General features: G+C 44.3%; 8 non-coding genes across 8 annotated transcripts; all 8 read left to right on the top strand.

The window, feature by feature from the left end:
* The first annotated feature begins 1,117 nt into the window (after window positions 1-1,117).
* TRNAR-UCG (transfer RNA arginine (anticodon UCG)) lies at window positions 1,118-1,195 on the top strand. Its single transcript has one exon. It is a non-coding gene; the product is annotated as a tRNA-Arg (tRNA).
* Window positions 1,196-18,453: 17,258 nt separating this feature from the next.
* Window positions 18,454-18,526, top strand: TRNAQ-UUG (transfer RNA glutamine (anticodon UUG)). Its single transcript has one exon. It is a non-coding gene; the product is annotated as a tRNA-Gln (tRNA).
* A 1,521-nt stretch (window positions 18,527-20,047) lies between these two features.
* TRNAR-UCG (transfer RNA arginine (anticodon UCG)) lies at window positions 20,048-20,120 on the top strand. Its single transcript has one exon. It is a non-coding gene; the product is annotated as a tRNA-Arg (tRNA).
* An 804-nt stretch (window positions 20,121-20,924) lies between these two features.
* Window positions 20,925-20,997, top strand: TRNAR-CCU (transfer RNA arginine (anticodon CCU)). The gene has a single exon. It is a non-coding gene; the product is annotated as a tRNA-Arg (tRNA).
* Window positions 20,998-21,642: 645 nt separating this feature from the next.
* Window positions 21,643-21,715, top strand: TRNAR-UCG (transfer RNA arginine (anticodon UCG)). Its single transcript has one exon. It is a non-coding gene; the product is annotated as a tRNA-Arg (tRNA).
* Window positions 21,716-23,235: 1,520 nt separating this feature from the next.
* On the top strand, window positions 23,236-23,308 carry TRNAQ-UUG (transfer RNA glutamine (anticodon UUG)). Its single transcript has one exon. It is a non-coding gene; the product is annotated as a tRNA-Gln (tRNA).
* An 804-nt stretch (window positions 23,309-24,112) lies between these two features.
* Window positions 24,113-24,185, top strand: TRNAR-CCU (transfer RNA arginine (anticodon CCU)). Its single transcript has one exon. It is a non-coding gene; the product is annotated as a tRNA-Arg (tRNA).
* Window positions 24,186-24,830: 645 nt separating this feature from the next.
* Window positions 24,831-24,903, top strand: TRNAR-UCG (transfer RNA arginine (anticodon UCG)). Its single transcript has one exon. It is a non-coding gene; the product is annotated as a tRNA-Arg (tRNA).
* Window positions 24,904-25,678: the final 775 nt, after the last annotated feature.

Genomic DNA, 25,678 nt, shown 5'->3' with positions numbered 1-25,678 from the left:
CTGCCTTTGCTGATGACACAGTTGGCTAATTTGTAAAGCATTGGTCTATTAAGTTGCAGAGTGTGGTTGAACTTGGTTAGGAGACTTGGTGCCTGTTTCTGTGTCCTGCTGAAGACAAGGACGGCTTGATGCCACTGTCAAAGCCTAGTTTATTGAGAAAAGTATCCAGGAAAGAAGAAGTGTTGAGTCGAAAGTGGTTCTCCTCCAATTTCTCTCCACTTGCTCGAAATGCAGAGCCTCCATTATAGCACAGAACAGAGTGTTAAAGTCGGGGATGGAAGAGGATGAAAATGGGACGTTTACTTATGGAGAGAACTGAGAAATGTCCTGTGTGCAGACACCAGTGTTTGACGATTGAATACATTTAAATAATGCCTCTAGACTGCAAGTGTTTATCTGTGCCTCAGTGGCCTAATGGATAAGGCACTGGCCTCCTAAGCCCGGGATTGTGGGTTCGAGTACCATCTGAGGTGAAAACCAATATCCAGTATTACTTTTCTTGAAAAATGTATATATTTATTACATGCTTCCGTTCAGAAGCTTATGAGGTATTAGGAACTTTGAAATGGTACCATTTTACTTCTGTACTCTCTGGACTCATGTTGGTGCTCTGAAACTACAAAGTAGATTTTTAAACACCTATCTTTGTCAGATGCAACTTTGACCCAGCAGAAGATATTCCTTTGGAAAAAATGATTTGAATTGGATTGGTGTAACTGTTGTTTCTAGAGGTGGTGACAGGCTTTCAGCTACTTGAATAGGGCAAGTCAGGATTCATGAAACACATACAACCTTTGAGCGTGTGTAAATTGGCATATCCAGAAAGGAGCAGTTTGTACTACTGTCAAAACAGTTTCTCTCCACTTCTGGAAATATCCAGAGCTATGTAAAGCATACAACTGAGCTTTAATCTCATAAAGAAAGAGGTTTAAATGCAAAAAAGAAAACAAAAGCTTATCGTACTGGTGACATTTTCATTATATAGATTCCAAAAGAGTGCTTTAATTGAAAGGAGCTGAAAACACACAATGGGATGTAAACCTAAATAACTATCAATATCATATTTCCCATCCTTGCATACCACCTACATTATAAAAATAAGCACAGCAGGACATATGACCGCGTGGCCTAATGGATAAGATAAGGCGTCTGACTTCGGATCAGAAGATTGAGGGTTCGAGTCCCTTCGTGGTCGGATTTTGCCAATGGTCACACATCTCAGATTTCCATTCAGAATGGAAGCAGGCTCTTCCAATACTCTTATAGCCATCATGTTCTCATTCCTAATTATTCATGAAGTGGAGTACATACTGCACAGTCATTTAGATTGCATCTTCAGCCTAAAATCTTGTTCATGTTAGTGGCATTAAGAAGTGCTTCTATGTACACGCATGGAATATGTAATAGGGTTGCAGAATTTTGACTTGACAGAATGGGTTTTTAGCTTAAGGGTGTGTAGATGAAATGCAAGGTGTGTAAGTATGTGTTCATGGAGTGCTTCAAGTGTAAAATCTGTATGATTTGTGCAGTTAACCCCTTCGATGCTGATGACGGAGCGGTTCCGTCATCAGCATCGGTTGGGCTGTGCTGATGACGGAACCGCTCCGTCATCAGTACAGCCCTGGGGGAGAGCGCTGGCGCTCCCCCCCTTGTGCAGCGATCTTGGTTTTTTTTGCTGGGGTGGCATCGGAAGACTTTCCGCTGCCACCCCCTGGCCCCCCCACGCTTCCTGGTGAAGTCAGCGCGCACAGCGCGCGCCGACGTCATCAGGAAGCGCTGGACGCGCTGGAAGCCATTTGTTTCCAGCGCGTCCAGGAACAAGGTCGGTGTTTGGTGCTCCGGTGGGGCGGGGGGGCCATTTCTCGGTGCCTTGAGGCATCAGGGGGGAGGAAACACTGTTTCCTCTCCCCTGATGTCCCAATGCTGGGCATTACTGGTTCAGGATCACGCACAGCGTCGCGATCCTGCACCAGTAATGCCCCCACTAGACACCAGGGATGTTTTTTGTTGGAAAGGAAGCGACCCCTTGGGCAAGGGTCGCTTCCAGGGGGAATTATGTTGTAATTCAGACTTTTCTGCCCCCCCTGGGTCGACATCGCTCGTTTTAGCGAGCGATCTCGACCCAGGGGGGGCAGAAAAGCCCACTAGACACCAGGGATTGTTTACGTTTGAAAAGGAAGCGACCCCTTGGGCAAGGGTCGCTTCCAGGGGCAAATATTTTGAAATTCAGACTTTTCTGCCCCCCCTGGGTCGACATCGCTCGTTTTAGCGAGCGATCTCGACCCAGGGGGGGCAGAAAAGCCCACTAGACACCAGGGATTTATGTATAATTGTAAAGGAAGCGACCCCTTGGGGAAGGGTCGCTTCCAGGGGCAATATTTTTATAATTCAGACTTTTCTGCCCCCCCTGGGTCGACATCGCTCGTTTTAGCGAGCGATCTCGACCCCGGGGGGGGCAGAAAAGCCCACTAGACACCAGGGATTGTTTATGTTTGAAAAGGAAGCGACCCCTTGGGCAAGGGTCGCTTCCAGGGGCAATTATTTTGTCATTCAGACTTTTCTGCCCCCCCTGGGTCGACATCGCTCGTTTTAGCGAGCGATCTCGACCCAGGGGGGGGCAGAAAAGCCCACTAGACACCAGGGATTTATGTATAGTTGTAAAGGAAGCGACCCCTTGGGGAAGGGTCGCTTCCTAGGGCCATCATTTTTCAATGCAGACTTTTCTGCCCCCCCTGGGTGCAGATCGCCCATGTTAGTGCGTTATCTGGACCCAGGGGGGGCAGAAAAGCCCACTAGACACCAGGGATTTATTTCTAATTGTAAAGGAAGCGACCCCCTTGGGGAAGGGTCGCTTCCTAGTGGCCCATAATTTTTTGTAGACTTGTCTGCCCCCCCCTGGGGGCAGATAACCCATTTTTTGGGCCACATCTGGACCCAGGGGGGGGTAGAAAAGCCCACTAGACACCAGGGATTTTAGTATATTTATAACGGAAGCGACCCCTTGGGCAAGGGTCGCTTCCAGGGGGCATTATAAATATTGTAGACTATTCTGCCCCCCCCCTGGGGGCGGAGTGGCTGTTTTTTTTTACAGTTTCTGGTCCCAGGGGGGGGGGGGTAGAAAAGCCCACTGTACTCCAGGTTTTTGTTTTTTATAGGGAGCGACCCCTTGGCCAAGGGTTGCTTCCTTTGGCCCATTTGTTTTCAGTATGTTCTGCCGTGTCTTTATTTGGCCTCTCTGCCCTCCGTAGGGTTGCTTCCAGGGGGCCCACGTTTATAATGATTTATAATCTTCCCCCCTTGGGGACAGACACCCCATTTGTGACATACCCTGTGACATAGCCTGTTGTAATGTGTGTTGTTTTTTTTTCTCTTTAGAGTGTTGCAGTGTGCGGTTCTGTTACTGGTTGTTCTGCTGTTTCTGTAGTTGTATGTGTTTGGTAAGAGACCTCTTTTTTGTTCAATTGTACTGTGATTGTATTTTTTTGAAAAGTGTGTAGTAAAATACGAGTATGTTTGGTTTCTGTTTGTTGTGATTGTAAAACATGTTTTGCATTTGTTTTTGATGTGTCCTTCTGTAGATGTAAGTGTGTTTTCTTCTTCTTTCTAGTGGGATATCGTTGCCCCTTTGCTGTGTCTTTGCAGAGTAGGTGCTGGTGAGTGTAGTTGTGTCTTGTAAGTGAATTGTATATATTTTCTAAATTAGTTTTTTTTTGGAAAAGGCTTACATTTTTCATCTTACTTTGCGCAGTGTTGGGGTTGTTGTTGTTTGTGCAGACTCCTTTATTTGTAAGGATAATGGCTAGCCGCCGGATTACTGCTCAGCAAGTTGTTGGATTGCTTTTTGATTCTTCCTCTGACCATGGTCCAGAGTCTGACTCTGATTCTGAACCAGAGGTGGGAGGTGAAGATTCAGGTAGTGAGTTTTCTCTACACATGGCTTCATCTGATGATGAAGACACTCTGAGTGCTGATGAAGCTACTTTTGGTGTGGATGATGTGCCTGTGGTTGCGGAGGACATTGCTGCGCCTGTGGTTGCAGAGGACATTGTTGTGTCTGTGGTTGCGGAGGACATTCCTGTGCCAATAGTGCGGCAAGAGACATCTGGGCTGCAGCCTGGGGTTGCTAGTATTCCTGTTGGTGCAGTAAGACGAGAGGCAGCTGGGCGGCAGCCTGCGGCTGCAAGACTTGATGTTGAAAGTTCTGACCTCTGGGTTGCACCAGGCATGGTGCAGCCGGCATTGCCTGAATTTACTGGTGTTCCAGGGTGTAGGGTGAACACAGAAAACTTTTTGCCTATTGATTTTTTCAAGTTGTTTATGGATGATGTGTTTGTGGCAGAGATTGTAGAGCAGACTAATTTGTATGCTGAAAATTTTTTGAGGGTGAACAGTGCCAGCCTTAAGCCCCACGCTAGAGCTACCCGGTGGACTCCCACAAATTTGGAGGAGATGAAAAAGTTTTTGGGTTTAACTTTTTTGATGGGCTTGCTTAGGAAACCATCAATGGCTTCATATTGGTCTACTAGTCCCTTGATGGCTACAGCTATATTTCCGGCAGTCATGAGTTGTGATCGGTATTTGCTTCTGCTTCGGATGATGCATTTTGTTGACAATAGTCTTGCTTTGCCACGAGATCACCCTGATTGTGACCGTCTTTTCAAGATTCGGCCTGTCATTGATCATTTCGTTGATCGATTTTCTGAGATCTTTTATCCTGGGAAAGAAATTGCAGTGGACGAGTCTTTGCTGTTGTTCAAAGGCCGCTTGGTATTTCGGCAATAGATTCCTAGTAAGAGGGCACGCTATGGAATCAGACTGTATATGCTGTGTGACAGTGAGACTGGATATGTCTCTAATTTCAGGGTGTACACTGGTAAGGAATCCAGGATTAACCCCCCTGGTTGTCCGTCGACTTTTGGAGTGACTGAGAAAATTGTGTGGGAACTTGGTCGTGGATTTGTTAACAAAGGCCATCATTTGTATGTCGATAACTTCTACACTGGTGTGCGGTTGTTCAGGGAATTGGGCAAAGTGGACACTGTTGCTTGTGGAACAATCCGCTCAAACCGTAAAGGTTTCCCAAAAGAACTTGTGTGTCAGAAGCTTGCTCGGGGACAGTGTAGTGCATTGCGTTGTGAGGAGCTTCTAGCTGTGAAGTTTTCAGACAGGAGAGATGTCTACATGTTGACTACAATACATGATGAAAGCACTGAACCGGTGACTGTTTGGGGTCAGGTTGCAGAAGTGCGCAAACCTGTGTGCATAATGCACTACAATAAGTACATGGGTGGTGTTGACAGAGTAGATCAGAGGTTGGAACCGTATGCTGCTCTTCGTAAGGCTTACATTTGGTAAAAGAAGTTGGCTATCCATCTTTTCCACTTGGCAACCTTTAATGCTTTTGTTGTGTTCCAGAAATCTTGTCCCCAGTCAAAGATTACTTTTGAAAAGTTTCAGGAGTCTGTAATAGGCAGCCTTGTTTTAGTTGAACAGGCAAGTGTTCCTAGAGTTGGAGTGGTGGAGGATATTGCCAGATTGAAAGATCGCCATTTTCCTGGTCAAATTCCTCCTACAACCTCAAAAGACTTTCCCAGTCGGAGATGTAGAGTCTGTTGGCGAAGAGGTTTGCGGAAGGAGGTTCGTATGTACTGCCCTGACTGCCCTTCAAACCCCGGGCTGTGTGTACCTGCTTGTTATAGATTGTACCACACGCAAAAGAATTTTTGGGAGTATCAATGAGTGGTAAAGTGAACTGGTTGGTCTTATTGTTCAGTTTCAAAGTTTGCATTTGTGTAGTCTTTTTAGTGTAGTTGTTGAGTTAGTAGATTTGTATCAATTTGCAATTTGTTTTTGTTTTTCTTTCATTTTCAAAAAAAACTAAAGTATGATGTTGGTTTGCGTGTAGTGTCCATTGTCTGACGGTGTGCATGGTTTGGCTCTTGGCTGCCGGTGTCTGTGGACTGGTGCTTGTCTGGCGGTGTCTGTGGACTGGTGCTTGTCTGGCGGTGTGCGTGGTCTGGTGTTTTGTTGGCCATGTGCGTGCTCTTGCGCTTGCCTGGTGTTGTGTTTGGATTTGTCCTTGGCTGGTGGTGTGCGTGGAGTGGTGCTTGGCTGGTGGTGTGCGTGGAGTGGCGCTTGGCTGGTGGTGTGCGTGGAGTGATACTTGGCTGTCTGTGCACGAAGTGGTGCTTGGCTGGCGGTGTGTGTGGAGTTGCGCTTGGCTGGTGGTGTGTGTGGAGTGACGCTTGGCTGGTGGTGTGTGTGGAGTGGCGCTTGGCTGGTGGTGTGCGTGGAGTGCTACTTGGCTGTCTGTGCACGGAGTGGTGCTTGCCTGGCGGTGTTTGTGGAGTGGCACTTGGCTTGGGGTGTGCGTGGAGTGGTGCTTGTCTGGTGGTGTGTGTGGAGTGGTACTTGCCTGTCGGTGTGCGCTGAGTGGTGTTTGGCTGGCGGTGTGCATGGTCTGGTGCTTGGATGGTGGTGCGCGTGGAGTGGCGCTTGGCTGGCGGTGTGTGTGGAGTGGTGCTTGGCTGTCTGTGCACGGAGTGGTGCTTGGCTGGCGTTGTGTGTGGAGTGCCCCTTGGCTTGCAGTGTGCGTGGTGTGTTGCTTGGCTGGTGGTGTGTGTGGAGTGGTACTTGGCTGTCGGTGTGCGCTGAGTGGTGTTTGGCTAGTGGTGTGCATGGTCTGGTGCTTGGGTGATGGTGTCGGTGGACTGGCGCTCGGCTGGCGGTGTGTGAGTAGTTACTTTGGTCACTACACACACTGCTAGGTGAGTGACACTCCACGCAGTCCATCATTTTGTGTTGTTGAAATTTCAGAAATGTGGGCGTGTGAAAGTGATGGGCCCTTGAATGGCGCTGTCTGCTGGTGGGAGTGTTGAAATGTGATGGGTCCGCGGCTGGCGGTGTGAATGTTTTGTATGTGTCACACGTACGAAAGGTGTATGAATGGCCTGTAAAGAGGTTGGTGCCTTGACGTGGCTTTACAGCTCACGAGCTGTGAGTCAGTGGTTCAGTTTATCATACTTTCAATTATACGCAGTGTATTTCATTTTTTTGAAATTACTTGCAAATACAATTGTATGTACAGAATCATCACTCACCCTCGTGCCAAATCCAACCAGAATGTGTGTGTGCTTGCGGATTTGATGGCTGTGCAGTAATGTTTGTCTTTTATCTCTTTCTGAAGTAGGGTGTACCTTGTCCCTTATTGTGATTGTTGTAATGTGTTGCTGTTCTTTCCGGATGGTGTCAATGGTCTGGTTTGTATCAGGTATGAAAGGCGCGTGAATGGCCTGTAAAACGGTTGGTGCCTTGTCGTGGCTTTACAGCTCACGAGTTGCCAGTCACTGGTTCGGTTTTTATGCATTTATTTATTGACAGAGCATTTCATTTTTTGAAATATCTTGTTAATTAAATTTTATGTACTGAACCATCACTCGCCCTCGTGCCAAATCCAACCTGTATGTTTGTGTCTTTGAGGAATAGTTAGCCGTGCCTTGAATGTTTGACTTTTGAGTAACTCTGTTACGGTGTACATTATAGCCATAAATAACTTACTAAATTTAGTTATTATTGTTAAACCATGGAAGTATATGGTCATGTCTTTCTGGTGAATTCTATTGTTGATTTTTATCCAGAATCTCCTGCAAACTTGAAATTGTCTGTCACAATTTCCTTGAATCACACGCTCTCAAATTGAAAACTTAATTCTCCACTGTACGATTTGGACCGTTTCCTGTTGCAGCCACTATGCCTACCCACGCAAGTGAGGTACCATTTTTATCGGGAGACCTGGGGGAACGCTGGGTGGAAGGAAATTTGTGTGTGCCCAGTGATGCCACGCTTTCCCATGCAAAAAAGTGTGAAAAAAATGATTTTTTTTAGCTAAAATTGAGGTTTGCAAGGGATTCTGGGTAAAGGAACGTTGGAGGATCCATGCAAGCCAAACCTCCTTGGAAGCCCCCGGGTGTCTACTTTTCAGAAATGTGTGGGTTTGGTAGGTTTCCCTAGATGGCCGTCTAGCACGGGGCCAAAAACCCAGGTAACCCCTCTTGCAAAAGCTGGTGGTATTGAATGTCAATCCCACCAGCTTTTGAAAGAGGGGTTACCTGGGTTTTTGGCCCCGTGCTAGACGGCCATCTAGGGAAACCTACCAAACCCACACATTTATGAAAAGTAGACACCCGGGGGCTTCCAAGGAGGTATGGCTTGCGTGGATCCTCCAACGTTCCTTTACCCAGAATCCCTTGCAAACCTCAATTTTTGCAGAAAAAGTCAGTTTTTTCACACTTTTTTGTGTGGGAAAGCGTGGCGTCACTGGGCTCACACAAATTTCCTCCCACCCAGCGTTCCCCCAGGTCTCCCGATAAAAATGGTACCTCACTTGCGTGGGTAGGTATAGGGGCTGCAACAGGAAACGGTCCAAATCGTACGGTGGAGAAATTGCAATACCCAAATGCAAAACAACCTTGATTTTGGGGGGGGGACCTGAGTCTTTGGCCCGGGGCTCGGTGGTTTTCATTGGAAACTACCAAACCCAAACAGTTCTGAAAAGTAGACACCCGGGGGAGTCCAGGGAGATATGGCATGCGTAGGTCCCCCAATGTTTTCCTACCCAGAACTCCTTGCAAACCTTAAAATTAGGTAAAAATATCACTTTTCCAAACTTTTTTGCGTGGGATCTCCATGCCGGCAAAAATGTCCTACCACCCAGCGTTCCCCTTGTTCTCCCGAGTAAAAGGATACCTCACTTGTGTGGGTGGGCCAAAGGCCTGTGTCTAAGGCAGGGGGCTTAATTTGTAAAGCTCAAATACTACTTTTTCAAAATTCATTTTCGGACTGTTCTGCTTTGGGGCACCCACACAAGTGAGGTATCCTTTTACTCGGGAGAACAAGGGGAGCGCTGGGTGGTAGGACATTTTTGCCGGCACGGTGATTCCACGCAAAAAAGTTTGAAAAAGTGATTATTTTACCTAATTTTAAGGTTTGGAAGGTGTTCTGGGTAGGAAAACGTTCGGGGACCCACGCATGCCATACCTCCCTGGACTCCCCCGGGGGTCTACTTTTCAGAACTGTTTGGGTTTTGTACTTTCCAAAGAATACCACCGAGCCCCGGGCCAAAAACTCAGGTGCCCCCCCCCCCCAAAATCAAGGTTGTTTTGCAATTTGGGATTGTAAATTCACCACCGTACAATTTGAACCATTTCCTTTCGCAGCCACTATGCCTACCCACGCAAGTGAGGTACCATTTTTCTCGGGAGACCTGGGGGAACGCTGGGTGGGAGGAAATTTGTGTGAGCCCAGTGACGCCACGCTTTCCCACACAAAAAAGTGTGAAAAAACTGACTTTTTCTGCAAAAATTGAGGTTTGCAAGGGATTCTGGGTAAAGGAACGTTGGAGGATGCACGCAAGCCATACCTCCTTGGAAGCCCCCGGGTGTCTACTTTTCATAAATGTGTGGGTTTGGTAGGTTTTCCTACATGGCCGTCTCGCACGGGGCCAAAAACCCAGGTAACCCCTCTTTCAAAAGCTGGTGGGATTGACATTCAATACCACCAGCTTTTGCAAGAGGGGTTACCTGGGTTTTTGGCCCCGTGCGAGACGGCCATGTCGGGAAACCTACCAAACCCACACATTTCTGAAAAGTAGACACCCGGGGGCTTCCAAGGAGGTATGGCTTGCGTGGATTCTCCAACGTTCCTTTACCCGGAATCCCTTGCAAACCTCAATTTTTGATGGAAAAATCAGTTTTTACACACTTTTTTTGTGTGGGAAAGCGTGGCGTCACTGGGCTCACACAAATTTCCTCCCACCCAGCGTTCCCCCAGGTCTCCCGATAAAAATGGCACCTCACTTGCGTGGGTAGGCATAGTGGCTGCAACAGGAAACGGTCCAAATCGTACGGTGGAGACATTACAATAACCAATAGCAAGATTACCTTCTTTTTTTGGGGGGGGGACTGAGTTTTTGGACCGGGGCTCGGCGGGCATCTTTGGAAACTACCAAACCCAAACAGTTCTGAAAACTAGACACCCGGGGGAGTCCAGGGAGGTATGGCATGCGTGGGTCCCCCAGTGTTTTCCTACCCAGAAATCCCTGCAAACCACAAATTTAGGTTAAAAAAACATTTTTCCATACATTTTTGCGTGGGATCGCCGTGTCGGCACAAATGTCCTACCACCCTGCGTTCCCCTTGTTCTCCCGAGTAAAATGATACCTCACTTGTGTGGGTGGGCCAAAGGCCTGTGACTAAGGCAGGGGGGCTTAATTTGTTACACTGAAATACTACTTTTTTCAACATTCGTTTTTGGCCTGTTCTGCTTTGGGGCAACCACACAAGTGAGGTATCCTTTTACTCGGGAGAACAAGGGGAGCGCTGGGTGGTACGACATTTTTGCCGGCACGGTGATTCCACGCAAAAAAGTTTGAAAAAGTGATTATTTTACCTAATTTTAAGGTTTGCAAGGTGTTCTGGGTAGGAAAACGTTCGGGGACCCACGCATGCCATACCTCCCTGGACTCCCCCGGGGGTCTACTTTTCAGAACTGTTTGGGTTTTGTACTTTCCAAAGAATACCACCGAGCCCCGGGCCAATTGTTTTGCAATTTGGGATTGTAAATTCACCACCGTACAATTTGAACCATTTCCTTTCGCAGCCACTATGCCCTAGGTGCCGGCAGAGCTAGGGTTCAAAAACAAAAGGTAGTCTCTTTGCCCAAAACGTGCACAATTTCACTGAAAAATTGAGTTGTGACCACGTTGCGTTTTGCACTGTTTCCTGTCGCAGCCACTATGCCTACCCAGGCAAATGAGATACCATTTTTCTCGGGAGACCTGGGGGAACGCTGGGTGGGTGGAAATTTGTTGATCCACGCAGATTCCGGAACTTTCCACCACAGAAATGTGAGGAAAATGCGTTTTTTTTCCAATTTCTTAGCTTTGCAAGGGATTCTGGGTAAGAGAACCTGGGGGTAGGCAGTCGAGTGACCCCATCCTGAATTTCCCTGGGTATCTACTTTTCAAAAATGTATAGGTTTGCTAGGTTTCCCTAGGTGCCGGCAGAGCTAGGGTTCAAAAACAAAAGGTAGTCTCTTTGCCCAAAACGTGCACAATTTCACTGAAAAATTGAGTTGTGACCACGTTGCGTTTTGCACTGTTTCCTGTCGCAGCCACTATGCCTACCCAGGCAAGTGAGGTACCATTTTTCTCGGGAGACCTGGGGGAACGCTGGGTGGGTGGAAATTTGTTGATCCACGCAGATTCCGGAAATTTCCACCACAGAAATGTGAGGAAAATGCGTTTTTTTTTCCAATTTCTTAGCTTTGCAAGGGATTCTGGGTAAGAGAACCTGGGGGTAGGCAGTCGAGTGACCCCATCCTGAATTCCCCTGGGTGTCTACTTTTCAAAAATGTATAGGTTTGCTAGGTTTCCCTAGGTGCCGGCAGAGCTAGGGTTCAAAAACAAAAGGTAGTCTCTTTGCCCAAAACGTGCACAATTTCACTGAAAAATTGAGTTGTGACCACGTCGCGTTTTGCACTGTTTCCTGTCGCAGCCACTATGCCTACCCAGGCAAGTGAGGTACCATTTTTCTCGGGAGACCTGGGGGAACGCTGGGTGGGTGGAAATTTGTTGATCCACGCAGATTCCGAAACTTTCCACCACAGAAATGTGAGGAAAATGCGTTTTTTTTTCCAATTTCTTAGCTTTGCAAGGGATTCTGGGTAAGAGAACCTGGGGGTAGGCAGTCGAGTGACCCCATCCTGAATTTCCCTGGGTGTCTAATTTTCAAAAATGTATAGGTTTGCTAGGTTTCCCTAGGTGCCGGCAGAGCTAGGGTTCAAAAACAAAAGGTAGTCTCTTTGCCCAAAACGTGCACAATTTCACTGAAAAATTGAGTTGTGACCACGTTGCGTTTTGCACTGTTTCCTGTCGCAGCCACTATGCCTACCCAGGCAAGTGAGGTACCATTTTTCTCGGGAGACCTGGGGGAACGCTGGGTGGGTAGAAATTTGTTGATCCACGCAGATTCCGGAACTTTCCACCACAGAAATGTGAGGAAAATGCGTTTTTTTTTCCAATTTCTTAGCTTTGCAAGGGATTCTGGGTAAGAGAACCTGGGGGTAGGCAGTCGAGTGACCCCATCCTGAATTCCCCTGGGTGTCTACTTTTCAAAAATGTATAGGTTTGCTAGGTTTCCCTAGGTGCCGGCAGAGCTAGGGTTCAAAAACAAAAGGTAGTCTCTTTGCCCAAAACGTGCACAATTTCACTGAAAAATTGAGTTGTGACCACGTTGCGTTTTGCACTGTTTCCTGTCGCAGCCACTATGCCTACCCAGGCAAGTGAGGTACCATTTTTCTTGGGAGACCTGGGGGAACGCTGGGTGGGTGGAAATTTGTTGATCCACGCAGATTCCGAAACTTTCCACCACAGAAATGTGAGGAAAATGCGTTTTTTTTTCCAATTTCTTAGCTTTGCAAGGGATTCTGGGTAAGAGAACCTGGGGGTAGGCAGTCGAGTGACCCCATCCTGAATTTCCCTGGGTGTCTAATTTTCAAAAATGTATAGGTTTGCTAAGTTTCCCTAGGTGCCGGCAGAGCTAGGGTTCAAAAACAAAAGGTAGTCTCTTTGCCCAAAACGTGCACAATTTCACTGAAAAATTGAGTTGTGACCACGTTGCGTTTTGCACTGTTTCCTGTCGCAGCCACTATGCCTACCCAGGCAAGTGAGGTACCATTTTTCTCGGGAGACCTGGGGGAACGCTGGGTGGGTGGAAATTTGTTGATCCACGCAGATTCCGGAACTTTCCACCACAGAAATGTGAGGAAAATGCGTTTTTTTTCCAATTTCTTAGCTTTGCAAGGGATTCTGGGTAAGAGAACCTGGGGGTAGGCAGTCGAGTGACCCCATCCTGAATTCCCCTGGGTGTCTACTTTTCAAAAATGTATAGGTTTGCTAGGTTTCCCTAGGTGCCGGCAGAGCTAGGGTTCAAAAACAAAAGGTAGTCTCTTTGCCCAAAACGTGCACAATTTCACTGAAAAATTGAGTTGTGACCACGTTGCGTTTTGCACTGTTTCCTGTCGCAGCCACTATGCCTACCCAGGCAAGTGAGGTACCATTTTTCTCGGGAGACCTGGGGGAACGCTGGGTGGGTGGAAATTTGTTGATCCACGCAGATTCCGGAACTTTCCACCACAGAAATGTGAGGAAAATGCGTTTTTTTTTCAATTTCTTAGCTTTGCAAGGGATTCTGGGTAAGAGAACCTGGGGGTAGGCAGTCGAGTGACCCCATCCTGAATTCCCCTGGGTGTCTACTTTTCAAAAATGTATAGGTTTGCTAGGTTTCCCTAGGTGCCGGCAGAGCTAGGGTTCAAAAACAAAAGGTAGTCTCTTTGCCCAAAACGTGCACAATTTCACTGAAAAAATGAGTTGTGACCACGTTGCGTTTTGCACTGTTTCCTGTCGCAGCCACTATGCCTACCCAGGCAAGTGAGGTACCATTTTTCTCGGGAGACCTTGGGGAACGCTGGGTAGGTGGAAATTTGTTGATCCATGCAGATTCCGGAACTTTCCACCACAGAAATGTGAGGAAAATGCGTTTTTTTTCCCAATTTCTTAGCTTTGCAAGGGATTCTGGGTAAGAGAACCTGGGGGTAGGCAGTCGATTGACCCCATCCTGAATTCTCCTGGGTGTCTACTTTTTAAAAATGTATAGGTTTGCTAGGTTTCCCTAGGTGCCGGCAGAGCTAGGGTTCAAAAACAAAAGGTAGTCTCTTTGCCCAAAACGTGCACAATTTCACTGAAAAAATGAGTTGTGACCACGTTGCGTTTTGCACTGTTTCCTGTCGCAGCCACTATGCCTACCCAGGCAAGTGAGGTACCATTTTTCTCGGGAGACCTTGGGAAACGCTGGGTAGGTGGAAATTTGTTGATCCACGCAGATTCCGGAACTTTCCACCACAGAAATGTGAGGAAAATGCGTTTTTTTTTCCAATTTCTTAGCTTTGCAAGGGATTCTGGGTAAGAGAACCTGGGGGTAGGCAGTCGAGTGACCCCATCCTGAATTCCCCTGGGTGTCTACTTTTCAAAAATGTATAGGTTTGCTAGGTTTCCCTAGGTTCCGGCAGAGCTAGGGTTCAAAAACAAAAGGTAGTCTCTTTGCCCAAAACGTGCACAATTTCACTGAAAAATTGAGTTGTGACCACGTTGCGTTTTGCACTGTTTCCTGTCGCAGCCACTATGCCTACCCAGGCAAGTGAGGTACCATTTTTCTCGGGAGACCTGGGGGAACGCTGGGTGGGTGGAAATTTGTTGATCCACTCAGATTCCGGAACTTTCCACCACAGAAATGTGAGGAAAATGCGTTTTTTTCCAATTTCTTAGCTTTGCAAGGGATTCTGGGTAAGAGAACCTGGGGGTAGGCAGTCGAGTGACCCCATCCTGAATTCCCCTGGGTGTCTACTTCTTAGAAATGTATAGGTTTGCTAGGTTTCCCTAGGTGCCGGCAGAGCTAGGGTTCAAAAACAAAAGGTAGTCTCTTTGCCCAAAACGTGCACAATTTCACTGAAAAATTGAGTTGTGACCACGTTGCGTTTTGCACTGTTTCCTGTCGCAGCCACTATGCCTACCCAGGCAAGTGAGGTACCATTTTTCTCGGGAGACCTGGGGGAACGCTGGGTGGGTGGGAATTTGTTGATCCACGCAGATTCCGGAACTTTCCACCACAGAAATGTGAGGAAAATGCGTTTCTTTTTCCAATTTCTTAGCTTTGCAAGGGATTCTGGGTAAGAGAACCTGGGGGTAGGCAGTTGAGTGACCCCATCCTGAATTCCCCTGGGTGTCTACTTTTTAAAAATGTATAGGTTTGCTAGGTTTCCCTAGGTGCCGGCAGAGCTAGGGTTCAAAAACAAAAGGTAGTCTCTTTGCCCAAAACGTGCACAATTTCACTGAAAAATTGAGTTGTGACCACGTTGCGTTTTGCACTGTTTCCTGTCGCAGCCACTATGCCTACCCAGGCAAGTGAGGTACCATTTTTCTCGGGAGACCTGGGGGAACGCTGGGTGGGTGGAAATTTGTTGATCCACGCAGATTCCGGAACTTTCCACCACAGAAATGTGAGGAAAATGCGTTTTTTTTCCAATTTCTTAGATTTGCAAGGGATTCTGGGTAAGAGAACCTGGGGGTAGGCAGTCGAGTGACCCCATCCTGAATTCCCCTGGGTGTCTACTTTTCAAAAATGTATAGGTTTGCTAGGTTTCCCTAGGTGCCGGCAGAGCTAGGGTTCAAAAACAAAAGGTAGTCTCTTTGCCCAAAACGTGCACAATTTCACTGAAAAATTGAGTTGTGACCACGTTGCGTTTTGCACTGTTTCCTGTCGCAGCCACTATGCCTACCCAGGCAAATGAGATACCATTTTTCTCGGCAGACCTGGGGGAACGCTGGGTGGGTGGAAATTTGTTGATCCACGCAGATTCCGGAACTTTCCACCACAGAAATGTGAGGAAAATGCGTTATTTTTTCAAATTTCTTAGCTTTGCAAGGGATTCTGGGTAAGAGAACCTGGGGGTAGGTAGTCGACTGACCCCATCCTGAATTCCCCTGGGTGTCTACTTTTCAAAAATGTATAGGTTTGCTAGGTTTCCCTAAGTGCTGGCAGAGCTAGGGCTCAAAAACAAAAGGTAGTCTCTTTGTCCAAAGAGCGCAAGATTTCACTGGGAAATTGAGGTGCGACCACGTTGCGTTTTGCGCTGTTTCGTGTCGCAGCCACTATGCCTACCCATGCAAGTGAGGTACCATTGTTTTTGGGAGACCTTCGGGAACACTGGGTGGGTAGAAATTTGTTGATCCAAGCAGATTCCAGAACTTTCCTCCACAGAAATGTGAGGAAAATGTGTTTTTTTTGTCAAATTCGTAGGTTTGCAAGGGATTCTGGGTAACAAGACCTGGTGGTAGGCAGTCAAGTCACCCCATCCTGTATTCCCCTGGGTGTCTACTTTTCAAAAATGTATAGGTTTGCTAGGTTTCCCTAGGTGCCGGCAGAGCCAGGGTGCAAAAACTACAGGTAGGCACTTTGCTAAAAAAGGGTCAATTTGTAACTGCAAAATTTAGGTGTCACCACTTTGCATTTTGCGCCGTTTCCTGTCGCAGGCACAAGGGCGACCCACACAAGTGAGGTACCGTTTTTATCGGGAGACTTGGGGTAATTCAGATTTGTAAATCAACTGTTATTACCAATTGAGCTTTTGCGCATTTCTCCCTTTCAATGAAAGACATTGTGTAAAAAAAAAATATTTTTGAAAAATGACCAATAATTCTCATGCTAGTATGAGTATTCCCAATTTTGAAAATTAGCAATAATATACTGTTTCTGAACTCTATATTTTGTACCCAATTCAGAAATACATAGGTGTCTTTCATACAGATTTTTCCATGTATACATTTTCCAAGACAAAGTGCTCTATACCCAGTAAATGAAAAAATACCATTGCAAGTTGCTGCTCAGTTTTTGGATCTGGGTTCGTCGGGTTCTTGGTGAAACTACAAGTCCTATATATCCCCACAACCAGGAAGGTCTAACGGATGTAACGGTATATTGCTTTCTAAGAGCTGTCAAAACTAGAAAAAGTTATAGGTGAAAACGTTGAGACAAAAGGCTGTTTTTTTCAACAAATTTTCAATTATTCCAATATTTAACTGTTAGTTTCTATAAAGAAACCTTCATGGATTTAGACAAATGACCCCTTTCTGAATTCAGAATGTTGTCTACTTTTTGAAAATGTACAGCTTTCTAGGATCCATTATTGCTTTCAAACTCATTTCTACCATTAACTGGAAGGAGGTGGAAAGCTCTAAAAATAGCAAAAATAGGCTATGTCCCAGAAAAATGCCAAAACTGTGTGAAAATGTCGGTTCTCTGACAAAAGACTGTCATTTCCTAAAAGCTGAGAAAATGGAAATTTCAGCCCCACAAACCCTTTTTTGATAACATTTTCAGGGAAAAACCCAGAGGTTTTCATTTGCAGGCCGTTTTTCCCATTTTTCTGAAAAAAACAAAAAAATCACTATATTTTGGTTAATTTCTGGGACCCCTCCAAGGTAATCCACAAACCCTGGGCACCTTTAGAATCCACATGATGTTGGAAGAAAAGGACGCAAATTTGGCGTGGATACCTTATGTGGTCAAAAAGTTACAAGGGCCTAAGCGCGCACTACCCCAAATCGCCAAAAAAGGGCTTAGCACAGGAGGGGAAAAGGCCTAGCAGCGAAGGGGTTAAAGTGCTAATTTTGCCTACGAGAAAGAGAAGTACTACAGAAGAATTATAAAGGATTGGCACATTGGCTGCCTTTGCTGATGACACAGTAGGCTAATTTGTGAAGCATTGGTCTATTAAGTTGCAGAGTGTGGTTGAACTTGGTTAGGAGACTTGGTGCCTGTTTCTGTGTCCTGCTGAAGACAAGGACGGCTTGATACCACTGTCAAAGCCCAGTTTATTGAGAAAAGCATCCAGGAAAGAAGAAGTGTTGAGTCGAGAGTGGTTCTCCTCCAATTTCTCTCCACTTGCTCGAAATGCAGAGAGTCAATTATAGCACAGAACAGAGTGTTAAAGTCGGGGATGGAAGAGGATGAAAATGGGAAGTTTACTTATGGAGAGAACTGAGAAATGTCCTGTGTGCAGACACCAGTGTTTGACGATTGAATACATTTAAATAATGCCTCTAGACTGCAAGTGTTCATCTGTGCCTCAGTGGCCTAATGGATAAGGCACTGGCCTCCTAAGCCCGGGATTGTGGGTTCGTGTCCCATCTGAGGTGAAAACCAATATTCAGTATTACTTTTCTTGAAAAATTTATATATTTATTACATGCTTCCGCTCAGTAGCTTATGAGGTATTAGGAACTTTGAAATGGTACCATTTTACTTCTGTACTCTCCGGACTCATGTTGGTGTTCTGAAACTACAAAGTAGATTTTTAAACACCTATCTTTGTCAGCTGCAACTTTGACCCGGCAGAAGATATTCCTTTGGAAAAAATTATTTGAATTGGATTAGTGCAACTGTTGTTTCTAGAGGTGGTGACAGGCTTTCAGCTACTTGAATAGGGCAAGGCAGGATTCATGAAACGTATACAACCTTTGAGCGTGTGTAAATTGGCATATCCAGAAAGGAGCAGTTTGTACTACTGTCAAAACAGTTTCTCTCCACTTCTGGAAATATCCAGAGCTATGTAAAGCATACAACTGAGCTTTAATCGCATGAAGAAAGAGGTTTAAATGCAAAAAAGAAAACAAAAGCTTATCGTACTGGTGACATTCTCATTATATAGTTTCCAAAAGAGTGCTTTAATTGAAAGGAGCTGAAAAAACACAATGGGATGTAAACCTAAATAACTATCAATATCATATTTCCCATCCTTGCATACCACCTACATTATAAAAATTAGCACAGCAGGACATATGACCGCGTGGCCTAATGGATAAGGTGTCTGACTTTGGATCAGAAGATTGAGGGTTCGAGTCCCTTCGTGGTCGGTTTTTGCCAATGGACACACAACTCAGCTTTCCGTTCAGAATGGAAGCAGGCTCTTCCAATACTCTTATAGCCATCATGTTCTCATTCCTAATTATTCATGAAGTGGAGTACATACTGCACAGTCATTTAGATTGCATCTTCAGCCTAAAATCTTGTCCATGTTAGTGGCATTAAGAAGTGCTTCTATGTACACGCACTGAATATGTAATAGGGTTGCAGAATTTTGACTTGACAGAATGGGTTTTTAGCTTAATGGTGTGTAGATGAAATGCAAGGTGTGTAAGTATGTGTTCATGGAGTGCTTCAAGTGTAAAAATCTGTATGATTTGTGCAGTTAAAGTGCTAATTTTGCCTACGAGAAAGAAAAGTACTACAGAAGAATTATAAAGGATTGGCACATTGGCTGCCTTTGCTGATGACACAGTTGGCTAATTTGTATAGCATTGGTCTATTAAGTTGCAGAGTGTGGTTGAACTTGGTTAGGAGACTTGGTGCCTGTTTCTGTGTCCTGCTGAAGACAAGGACGGCTTGATACCACTGTCAAAGCCCAGTTTATTGAGAAAAGCATCCAGGAAAGAAGAAGTGTTGAGTCGAAAGTGGTTCTCCTCCAATTTCTCTCCACTTGCGCGAAATGCAGAGCCTCCGTTATAGCACAGAACAGAGTGTTAAAGTCGGGGATGGAAGAGGATGAAAATGGGAAGTTTACTTATGGAGAGAACTGAGAAATGTCCTGTGTGCAGACACCAGTGTTTGACGATTGAATACATTTAAATAATGTCTCTAGACTGCAAGCGTTCATATGTGCCTCAGTGGCCTAATGGATAAGGCACTGGCCTCCTAAGCCCGGGATTGTGGGTTCGAGTCTCATCTGAGGTGAAAACCAATATCCAGTATTACTTTTCTTGAAAAATTTATATATTTATTACATGCTTCCGCTCAGAAGCTTATGAGGTATTAGGAACTTTGAAATGGTACTATTTTACTTCTGTACTCTCCGGACTCATGTTGGTGTTCTGAAACTACAAAGTAGATTTTTAAACACCTATCTTTGTCAGCTGCAACTTTGACCCGGCAGAAGATATTCCTTTGGAAAAAATGATTTGAATTGGATTAGTGCAACTGTTGTTTCTAGAGGTGGTGACAGGCTTTCAGCTACTTGAATAGGGCAAGGCAGGATTCATGAAACGTATACAACCTTTGAGCGTGTGTAAATTGGCATATCCAGAAAGGAGCAGTTTGTACTACTGTCAAAACAGTTTCTCTCCACTTCTGGAAATATCCAGAGCTATGTAAAGCATACAACTGAGCTTTAATCTCATGAAGAAAGAGGTTTAAATGCAAAAAAGAAAACAAAAGCTTATTGTACTGGTGACATTCTCATTATATAGATTCCAAAAGAGTGCTTTAATTGAAAGGAGCTGAAAAAACACAATGGGATGTAAACCTAAATAACTATCAATATCATATTTCCCATCCTTGCATACCACCTACATTATAAAAATAAGCACAGCAGGACATATGACTGCATGGCCTAATGGATAAGGTGTCTGACTTCGGATCAGAAGATTGAGGGTTCGAGTCCCTTCGTGGTCGGTTTTTGCCAATGGACACACAACTCAGCTTTCCGTTCAGAATGGAAGCAGGCTCTTCCAATACTCTTATAGCCATCATGTTCTCATTCCTAATTATTCATGAAGTGGAGTACATACTGCACAGTCATTTAGATTGCATCTTCAGCCTAAAATCGTGTCAATGTTAGTGGCATTAAGAAGTTCTTCTATGTACACGCACTGAATATGTAATAGGGTTGCAGAATTTTGACTTGACAGAATGGGTTTTTAGCTTAAGGGTGTGTAGATGAAATGCAAGGTGTGTAAGTATGTGTTCATGGAGTGCTTCAAGTGTAAAAATCTGTATGAATTGTGCAGTTAAAGTGCTAATTTTGCCTACGAGAAAGAAAAGTACTACAGAAGAATTATAAAGGATTGGCACATTGGCTGCCTTTGCTGATGACACAGTTGGCTAATTTGTGAAGCATTAGTCTATTAAGTTGCAGAGTGTGGTTGAACTTGGTTAGGAGACTTGGTGCCTGTTTCTGTGTCCTGCTGAAGACAAGGACGGCTTGATACCACTGTCAAAGCCCAGTTTATTGAGAAAAGGATCCAGGAAAGAAGAAGTGTTGAGTCGAAAGTGGTTCTCCTCCAATTTCTCTCCACTTGCTCGAAATGCAGAGCCTCCATTATAGCACAGAACAGAGTGTTAAAGTCGGGGATGGAAGAGGATGAAAATGGGAAGTTTACTTATGGAGAGAACTGGGAAATGTCCTGTGTTCAGACACCAGTGTTTGACGACTGAATACATTTAAATAATGCCTCTAGACTGCAAGTGTTCATCTGTGCCTCAGTGGCCTAATGGATAAGGCACTGGCCTCCTAAGCCAGAGATTGTGGGTTCGAGTCCCATCTGAGGTGAAAACTAATATCCACTATTACTTTTCTAGAAAAATTTATATATTTATTACATGCTTCCGCTCAGAAGCTTAAGAGGTATTAGGAACTTTGAAATGGTACCATTTTACTTCTGTACTCTCCGGACTCATGTTGGTGTTCTGAAACTACAAAGTAGATTTTTAAACACCTATCTTTGTCAGATGCAACTTTGACCCAGCAGAAGATATTCCTTTGGAAAAAAATGATTTGAATTGGATTGGTGTAACTGTTGTTTCTAGAGGTGGTGACAGGCTTTCAGCTACTTGAATAGGGCAAGTCAGGATTCATGAAACACATACAACCTTTGAGCGTGTGTAAATTGGCATATCCAGAAAGGAGCAGTTTGTACTACTGTCAAAACAGTTTCTCTCCACTTCTGGAAATATCCAGAGCTATGTAAAGCATACAACTGAGCTTTAATCTCATAAAGAAAGAGGTTTAAATGCAAAAAAGAAAACAAAAGCTTATCGTACTGGTGACATTTTCATTATATAGATTCCAAAAGAGTGCTTTAATTGAAAGGAGCTGAAAACAAACAATGGGATGTAAACCTAAATAACTATCAATATCATATTTCCCATCCTTGCATACCACCTACATTATAAAAATAAGCACAGCAGGACATATGACCGCGTGGCCTAATGGATAAGGCGTCTGACTTCGGATCAGAAGATTGAGGGTTCGAGTCCCTTCGTGGTCGGATTTTGCCAATGGTCACACATCTCAGATTTCCATTCAGAATGGAAGCAGGCTCTTCCAATACTCTTATAGCCATCATGTTCTCATTCCTAATTATTCATGAAGTGGAGTACATACTGCACAGTCATTTAGATTGCATCTTCAGCCTAAAATCTTGTTCATGTTAGTGGCATTAAGAAGTGCTTCTATGTACACGCATGGAATATGTAATAGGGTTGCAGAATTTTGACTTGACAGAATGGGTTTTTAGCTTAAGGGTGTGTAGATGAAATGCAAGGTGTGTAAGTATGTGTTCATGGAGTGCTTCAAGTGTAAAATCTGTATGATTTGTGCAGTTAAAGTGCTAATTTTGCCTACGAGAAAGAGAAGTACTACAGAAGAATTATAAAGGATTGGCACATTGGCTGCCTTTGCTGATGACACAGTAGGCTAATTTGTGAAGCATTGGTCTATTAAGTTGCAGAGTGTGGTTGAACTTGGTTAGGAGACTTGGCGCCTGTTTCTGTGTCCTGCTGAAGACAAGGACGGCTTGATACCACTGTCAAAGCCCAGTTTATTGAGAAAAGCATCCAGGAAAGAAGAAGTGTTGAGTCGAGAGTGGTTCTCCTCCAATTTCTCTCCACTTGCTCGAAATGCAGAGAGTCCATTATAGCACAGAACAGAATGTTAAAGTCGGGGATGGAAGAGGATGAAAATGGGAAGTTTACTTATGGAGAGAACTGAGAAATGTCCTGTGTGCAGACACCAGTGTTTGACGATTGAATACATTTAAATAATGCCTCTAGACTGCAAGTGTTTATCTGTGCCTCAGTGGCCTAATGGATAAGGCACTGGCCTCCTAAGCCCGGGATTGTGGGTTCGTGTCCCATCTGAGGTGAAAACCAATATTCAGTATTACTTTTCTTGAAAAATTTATATATTTATTACATGCTTCCGCTCCGAAGCTTATGAGGTATTAGGAACTTTGAAATGGTACCATTTTACTTCTGTACTCTCCGGACTCATGTTGGTGTTCTGAAACTACAAAGTAGATTTTTAAACACCTATCTTTGTCAGCTGCAACTTTGACCCGGCAGAAGATATTCCTTTGGAAAAAATGATTTGAATTGGATTAGTGCAACTGTTGTTTCTAGAGGTGGTGACAGGCTTTCAGCTACTTGAATAGGGCAAGGCAGGATTCATGAAACGTATACAACCTTTGAGCGTGTGTAAATTGGCATATCCAGAAAGGAGCAGTTTGTACTACTGTCAAAACAGTTTCTCTCCACTTCTGGAAATATCCAGAGCTATGTAAAGCATACAACTGAGCTTTAATCTCATGAAGAAAGAGGTTTAAATGCAAAAAAGAAAACAAAAGCTTATCGTACTGGTGACATTCTCATTATATAGATTCCAAAAGAGTGCTTTAATTGAAAGGAGCTGAAAAAACACAATGGGATGTAAACCTAAATAACTATCAATATCATATTTCCCATCCTTGCATACCACCTACATTATAAAAATTAGCACAGCAGGACATATGACCGCGTGGCCTAATGGATAAGGTGTCTGACTTTGGATCAGAAGATTGAGGGTTCGAGTCCCTTCGTGGTCGGTTTTTGCAAATGGACACACAACTCAGCTTTCCGTTCAGAATGGAAGCAGGCTCTTCCAATACTCTTATAGCCATCATGTTCTCATTCCTAAATATTCATGAAGTGGAGTACATACTGCACAGTCATTTAGATTGCATCTTCAGCCTAAAATCTTGTCAATGTTAGTGGCATTAAGAAGTTCTTCTATGTACACGCACTGAATATGTAATAGGGTTGCAGAGTTTTGACTTGACAGAATGGGTTTTTAGCTTAAGGGTGTGTAGATGAAATGCAAGGTGTGTAAGTATGTGTTCATGGAGTGCTTCAAGTGTAAAAATCTGTATGATTTGTGCAGTTAAAGTGCTAATTTTGCCTACGAGAAAGAAAAGTACTACAGAAGAATTATATAGGATTGGCACATTGGCTGCCTTTCCTGATGACACAGTTGGCTAATTTGTAAAGCATTGGTCTATTAAGTTGCAGAGTGTGGTTGAACTTGGTTAGGAGACTTGGTGCCTGTTTCTGTGTCCTGCTGAAGACAAGGACGGCTTGATACCACTGTCAAAGCCCAGTTTATTGAGAAAAGGATCCAGGAAAGAAGAAGTGTTGAGTCGAAAGTGGTTCTCCTCCAATTTCTCTCCACTTGCTCGAAATGCAGAGCCTCCATTATAGCACAGAACAGAGTGTTAAAGTCGGGGATGGAAGAGGATGAAAATGGGAAGTTTACTTATGGAGAGAACTGGGAAATGTCCTGTGTGCAGACACCAGTGTTTGACGGCTGAATACATTTAAATAATGCCTCTAGACTGCAAGTGTTCATCTGTGCCTCAGTGGCCTAATGGATAAGGCACTGGCCTCCTAAGCCAGAGATTGTGGGTTCGAGTCCCATCTGAGGTGAAAACTAATAACCACTATTACTTTTCTAGAAAAATTTATATATTTATTACATGCTTCCGCTCAGAAGCTTATGAGGTATTAGGAACTTTGAAATGGTACCATTTTACTTCTGTACTCTCCGGACTCATGTTGGTGTTCTGAAACTACAAAGTAGATTTTTAAACACCTATCTTTGTCAGATGCAACTTTGACCCAGCAGAAGATATTCGTTTGGAAAAAAATGATTTGAATTGGATTGGTGTAACTGTTGTTTCTAGAGGTGGTGACAGGCTTTCAGCTACTTGAATAGGGCAAATCAGGATTCATGAAACACATACAACCTTTGAGCGTGTGTAAATTGGCATATCCAGAAAGGAGCAGTTTGTACTACTGTCAAAACAGTTTCTCTCCACTTCTGGAAATATCCAGAGTTATGTAAAGCATACAACTGAGCTTTAATCTCATAAAGAAAGAGGTTTAAATGCAAAAAAGAAAACAAAAGCTTATTGTACTGGTGACATTTTCATTATATAGATTCCAAAAGAGTGCTTTAATTGAAAGGAGCTGAAAACACACAATGGGATGTAAACCTAAATAACTATCAATATCATATTTCCCATCCTTGCATACCACCTAAATTATAAAAATAAGCACAGCAGGACATATGACCGCGTGGCCTAATGAATAAGGCGTCTGACTTCGGATCAGAAGATTGAGGGTTCGAGTCCCTTCGTGGTCGGATTTTGCCAATGGTCACACATCTCAGATTTCCATTCAGAATGGAAGCAGGCTCTTCCAATACTCTTATAGCCATCATGTTCTCATTCCTAATTATTCATGAAGTGGAGTACATACTGCACAGTCATTTAGATTGCATCTTCAGCCTAAAATCTTGTTCATGTTAGTGGCATTAAGAAGTGCTTCTATGTACACGCATGGAATATGTAATAGGGTTGCAGAATTTTGACTTGACAGAATGGGTTTTTAGCTTAAGGGTGTGTAGATGAAATGCAAGGTGTGTAAGTATGTGTTCATGGAGTGCTTCAAGTGTAAAATCTGTATGATTTGTGCAGTTAAAGTGCTAATTTTGCCTACGAGAAAGAGAAGTACTACAGAAGAATTATAAAGGATTGGCACATTGGCTGCCTTTGCTGATGACACAGTAGGCTAATTTGTAAAGCATTGGTCTATTAAGTTGCAGAGTGTGGTTGAACTTGGTTAGGAGACTTGGTGCCTGTTTCTGTGTCCTGCTGAAGACAAGGACGGCTTGATACCACTGTCAAAGCCCAGTTTATTGAGAAAAGCATCCAGGAAAGAAGAAGTGTTGAGTCGAGAGTGGTTCTCCTCCAATTTCTCTCCACTTGCTCGAAATGCAGAGAGTCCATTATAGCACAGAACAGAGTGTTAAAGTCGGGGATGGAAGAGGATGAAAATGGGAAGTTTACTTATGGAGAGAACTGAGAAATGTCCTGTGTGCAGACACCAGTGTTTGACGATTGAATACATTTAAATAA

The sequence above is a fragment of the Lissotriton vulgaris genome, chromosome 5, assembly GCF_964263255.1.
Source record: "Lissotriton vulgaris chromosome 5, aLisVul1.2, whole genome shotgun sequence".
NCBI classification, from domain to species: Eukaryota; Metazoa; Chordata; class Amphibia; order Caudata; family Salamandridae; genus Lissotriton; species Lissotriton vulgaris.
The sequence above is the reverse complement of the archived record's forward strand: the minus strand, read 5'-3'. Positions and strand labels throughout refer to the sequence as shown.